A 6,413-nucleotide genomic window follows, 5' to 3' on the forward strand; every position below is an offset into this window, starting at 1 on the left:
GAATTATTAGGAATTATAGGTGTATTGTTTTCCTGCTTTGGCGATCAATTTATTAGTCGCGACAAATATATAATTTTTTTTCACAAAAAATGACAATTGCCGACCAATAGCTTTGGTCGCAAAAAATACATCTATTGCCGACCAAACAGCTCTTGGTTGTGGAATCTCACTTTTGCCGACCAAAAGTTTTGGTCGCGAATTCGTAACAAATGGCGACCAAATTTTTTGGTCGTGGAATGTCACAATTGGCGACCAAACTTTTTGGTCGTTGAATGTAATAATTGGCGACCAAACTTTTTGGTCGCGAAATGTGTCAATTGGCGACTAAGATATTTGGTCGGGAAAATATCACTTTTCGCGACCAAAGTGTTTTAGCGACAAAATGAATTAGTCGCGGTAATTGAATATTTAGCGACCAAAAATTTAGTCGGCAAATCTAACTTTTGCCGACCAACCAAAATTTTGGTCGCGAATTACTTTTGCCGACCCTCAATTGGCGACCAAAGTAGCGACCAAAAAAATTGGTCGCGGATAACTTTTGCCGACCAAAAATAGACTTTTAGCGACCACTTTTTTTGTTGCCAAAAGTGTTAATTCTTGTAGTGAAGCTTTAAAACAATGGAATGTGGAGGACTTTGGAAAGGTAGACAATTAGCTTAAAAGTGTTGAAGAAGAAGCTCATGCTATTGATTTGCTTGCTGAGACCAGAGCTTTGCTTCCTTCAGAATTGAGTAGAAGAAAGGAAGCGAGGGGAGAAGTTTGGAGGCTAAGTAAAATGTTGGAGTGGATCTGGTTGCAGAAATCCAGAGTGAATTGGGCACTTAAAGGGGATAAAAATACAAGATATTTTCATGTTATGGCTTGTAGCAGAAATAGTAGGAATTCTTTGTGCTCCATTGTCATGAATGGCTTAATGATTGAGGACCTTATGGAAATTAAAGCTGAGGTGAAGCCTTATTTTCTAAAGCATTTCTCCGACGATTGGAAGGTTAGACCTAAATTATCTGGTCATTTTAAGAACATAGGAGGACCGCAAGTTGTTGAACAATTAGAGGCAGAGTTTACTGAAGAGGAAATTAGTACTGTAATCAAACAATGTGAAGGGAATAAGGCACCTGGACCTGATGGATTCAACATGGCTTTTTTCAAGAAATGTTGGAACATTGTGAAATATGATGTGTTACAATTTATGAGGAAATTTCATCAGAATGCAAGCTTGGTGGGTGGGATTACTAGCTCATTCATTGCTCTAATTCCTAAAACTGATAGCCCCACTTGTTTGGATAAATATAGGCCTATCAGTTTGATTGGTTCCATGTATAAAATTCTAGCAAAAGTGTTATCAAATAGGATGAAGCAGGTGATTCCTAGGATTATTAGTGAGGTCCAGTCAGCTTTTTTGGGTGGTAGGAATTGTAGACGCGCCCGCGGAGGGGGGCCTTATGCTACTACAGTTCGGACTCGCGATTTTTGTTGTCGCGGTTCTTAATCTGAACCAAAGAGTCCAAATCTGGCAAATCGTTTTGAGAAACAGATTTTTGAAAAAGTAGTGCCAAACATGGACTGCTTTGCCAGATACAGAGTCGCCACCTAAATATTTTTAAAATGGGGAAATTTAGGAAACCCTGACTCGGTGCCGAAGGCCACATGTCCGTCATCACCGGAGTTGTCTCGGCTCGGGAGCTTGGGTACGATCGGGGAAGGTCAGCTATGAGCACCCCCTTTCGCCCGGTCCGAAGACCGGCCTCTACTAATCATGATATCCGATTTTGAAAACATTACGTGTTCTTATTCCATTTATTAGCCTAGAATTACTATGTTATGCGCGCAGCAAACAAGTATAGACTAGATTGTCTAATTTGGAAATAAGCATTGCATATCCGTTTGTTTTGAAAAGTGCTTTGGAATTTGCTACTCGCAAGTAGGCTAAAATACGGATTTCAACGAGTTTTTCCAACTCAAACAATCCAACCTCCACCCACAGGCATTCAAACAATTTTAACACATAAGCACTTAGCCGCATGGCAGGCATACTGTCATGGCAACACTCACACGCATGCGGGATGCTAAAGCATAAATACTTATATCGTACTCCGTGCCAAAACAGTAAACTAGTTAGCAAACATGCATGTCCTAGTTCATGTTGAAAATGGCTAATGCATCACATGCAAAAATGCAATCTAGGCAGGCTCGGCTAACCCTAAACATGGCATATGAAATGCGATCAATCACCACATATTCAATTTGTGAATTGAAGTACAGATGCAGTTAGCGTGATGTACCGAGCCTAATGCATGCAATACAAATGCATGAATGCACGCATGCATAGCATAAGGTATGCTAAACTAAAGATGCCCTAATCTACCATCATAAGCAGGTAAATAAAAGGGAAGAAAGAAGTGGGGATTGGAAGACATACACACCACCCACACACACTTATTACAGATTTGCCCTCACTCAGAGGGACCAAATAAATATTACAAATTAATTAACTACGCAAGCTAATTAATATTACAAATTGCCTAATCGACTAAGCAACTAACTAAGGCTAGAAAAAAAACAGTAAACCGCCTCGGGAGGAGGGCTCAATGCAATGCATGCCCGGTCCCGCTCGGAAATGCACCGCCATGCATAGGCTGCCTCTGTTTTCCTTCTTTTACTCCTCTGGAGGCTGCCAAAACTTCAGGACTACTTCCTTGGGTTCTGGGAGACATCACCGGCTGAATGGAATTTCCACCGGCAGTGTGGTGGTGGCCACCGGCACAAAATGAAGCTATCGGCAGATAAAGTATTGCCGGTCGGCACTTTACCATGCCGGTCGGCAAATAAAGCCTGCAGAACCTGCAACTCACAGCAACAGAGGGCAAGGCAAAGCATGGCAGCACAATTCAAAGCATGTATGCACCACTCATGCCCCTTATCATGTTTGTGACTCAAACGGACATGTGCCTCGATTCTCGGAGCACCAATCACGCATTTCCATGCATGATGGCCCAAGGAATCAAGTATGCAATTTTCATGTCAAATGCATGCAAACTAATCAACCAAACAAGGCCCAATTCCTATCATTAAGTCAAGGAACAAGGCATGCATGCAAAATGCAATGCAACCTAGGCATGCAAGCTGAGGATGCAACATGGCATGGCGATACACTTATGCAAGCATACAAGCAAAAATGAGGTAATGCTAACCAATGAAAGTGTGGTCTTAAGCATGGTTTAGGCAGCTCTAATAAGGCCTAAAACAAGGGCCAAAGTGCTACAATGAGGGACCAAATACACATGCACACATACATATGTTGAAAGGCCAACACTTAGGCACAAATTGAACAACTCTCAAGCACACTTGCAAGGGGGAATCATGGACAATTAACATGCATAGTAAGCATTGAAAATCATGTCATAAAATGATGCCAAATCATGTTAAACAAGACAAGCAAATGCATGCAAGCATGGTCCAAGTACTTGAGGCAAGTTATGAAGCTTGGAAGCACATTTATCACAACAATCATGGCATGCATTAAACCACTAAAAACAGGTTTTTAGCATGTTAAAACAAGGCTAAAGGACTACTTAGATGGCATCTAAGTGGCTCAAATTTAGAGGCATGCACAAGTGCCAAAACAAGGAGCATTGCTACACAAGCTTATGAGGCATTAAAGATGCATTCAAGGCAAACACATAGGCATGAAAATGGGACTGAAATAACATGTAGGGTGACCCCAAATCACCAAATCAATGCAAAGATGTCATACTATACATGCACATACTTAAGGCCAACAAGCCAAAATGCAAAGAGGCTATATGATGCATGCCAAGATCAAACCAAACGACTATGGACAGACCTAAAACATGTCAAAATAGGCACAAATGCTTCACAAGACTAAGCCTAAAACATGCTTGAACAAAGGCTAACAACCTAAGGCACATTAAGGCATAAACATGGCATTACATGGCAACTATGCTAAGCATGCATGGAGTACCAAAACCAATCTAAAATCATGTTATATTATGGAAAAATAAGCATGAAAAACAGCTTATACATGCTTAACACACACTCAAACATAATGCTCTCTCAAGAGGCCAAAACATGCCCTTTTCAAGGACAACAAGGAGAGGGGGTGACCTTCTCCTTCTAGAGACTTCAAGGCACCATCTCCACCACTGAAATCCCTCAAGATTTCAGTGGTGAAGAGGCCCAAACACCAAAGTCCCGAAACTAGCACAAAATAGCACAAAATAAGGCCTTTCAAGGCCTAAGAGGGGTCAAACACCCTCAAATCACAAAACACCCTTAATAAACAATCAAGAGGGTCTAAAAACATAACTTTTTTGTATTATACACCAAGCTCAAAAATGAATTTAAGACAGGTAGAAATAAGGTGCAAAAATGGGGAATAAAGATGTTAGTTTCTTACCCTTGATGACCCCTTTACAAATGGTGCTCCAATGACCCTCCTTGGCTTGAATCCAACACCAAAACTTCAAAATCAGTCCTTTAGAACCTCAGTTCTAAGAGGAAGGTGAAACACTAGGTGCTTGTGTGCAATAGTATGGACTAAAACACACACAAGAGCACAAAAGAGAGGGAAAGAGAGATAGGATGTGTATCTAACCCTAACCCTAGAACTCAAACCCTAACAATGGCTGTCTAAGCTCTCAAAATATCTCAAGTCTCTAACCCCTTAAGCCAAGAGACCCACCCCTCCCTTTATGGCACTTCTTGTCTTGTAAAGCTTACAAGACAAGCTTCATAAGAGGGAGATCCCTCCATACACGTGTATGGAGGGGAGCAAAAGCAAGACAGTTGTCTTAAAATATCTGCAAAAGCAGATGCACAGTAGTCGGCCGGCCAAAAATGCCATCTTGGCCAAGAAGAGTGCCGACCGGCACTAAATAGTGCTGACCGGCAACAAATAGTGCCGGCATAATACATTGTCGGTGGCAGCAAAAACCAGCCGGTGGCCTCTAGCCACTGCCGGTGGTGGGTGGGGATGGTCTACAAGCCCTACCCTGCCTCTCAAAGGCAAGATGTCAGTGTTTGGTGCAAAACCAGACACTAAACGGTCGGGTTCGGAGACCCTGAGGCAAGGCGCGCGAGCCGAGGCCTCCGGGAACTCCAAACGAACACAAACATGGATAATCACCGAGTGTTCAAACGGTGACGTCTAAGTCTTGAGGACGGTCCAAAATGGGGTGTCTACAGGAATATTCTGGATAGAATTCTTATAGCTAATGAAATTGTTGATGGATGAAAAAAATCCAACAAGAAAGGTTTGGTACTTAAATTGGATTTTGAAAAGGCATATGACTCAATAAATTAGGAGTTTCTCTTTAATATGCTATCAAACTTTGGTTTTGGCTCTAGATGGGTTAGTTGGATAAAAGCTTGTGTAACCTCTACTAAGATATCTATTTTGGTTAATGGGTCGCCAACATCTGAATTTAGACCACAAAGGGGACTTAGACAAGTTGACCCATTGTCACTGTTTTTATTCAACATTGTAGCAGAAGGACTTAATATGTTACTGAGCAAGGCGAATGAGTTAAACTTAATCAAAGGGGCGGAAGTGGGATCCAATGGCGTAAGAGTAACTCATTTGCAGTTTACGGATGACACGATTTTGTTTTGTGAAGCTAAGAAGGAAGAAGTCAGTAATATTAAAAGAATTTTAAGATGCTATGAGATGGCATCGGGGCTGAAAATAATTATCATAAGAGTGTTATTTGTGGAGTTGGGGTTGGTGATGGAATATTGCAAGAGTTGGCCTCTAATCTAAATTGTCTTCATCAGAAGCTGTCTATAATGTATTTGAGGCTGCCATTAGGGGTCAACCCAGGTAAGAGAAGTACTTGGAAACCGGTTCTAGTGAAATTTAAGCAGAAATTAGCTAACTGGAAGAGAAGGCTACTTTCTTTTGCCGGGAGATTAACCTTAATCAAGGCTGTGATGTCCAATCTGCCTGTATACTATTTATCATTGTTCAAAATTCCGATAGGGATGGCTAAGGAGATTAAGAAAATGCAATTTGCTTTTCTGTGGAGTGGATCTGACCTCAAAAGAAAAATGTATTTGGTCCGTTGAGAGGAGATAGCCAAGAATAAGAATTTAGGTGGTTTGGGATTGAAAAGGATTAGAACGTTTAATGAATGTCTGTTGCTAAAATAGTGGTGGAGCTTTGGTGCTGAACATCAAACTTTCTGGAAAGAAGAGATCTGCTCAAAATATAATGTTCAGAATAGGAAATGGTTTCTAACTTTGGAAGGTAGAGGATCTAAAATCTGGAAAGATATTCTTAATGCAGTTTTGTTGAATCCAGACTTACATAATTTCTATCTTCATAATTCTCAAATTGTTTTGGAGGATGGGAATAGAGCTCAATTTTGGTTGGATAAGTGGATTGCAATGTATGT

The sequence above is a fragment of the Camellia sinensis genome, chromosome 9 (genome assembly GCF_055761805.1).
Source record: "Camellia sinensis isolate YWXY chromosome 9, ASM5576180v1, whole genome shotgun sequence".
NCBI classification, from domain to species: Eukaryota; Viridiplantae; Streptophyta; class Magnoliopsida; order Ericales; family Theaceae; genus Camellia; species Camellia sinensis.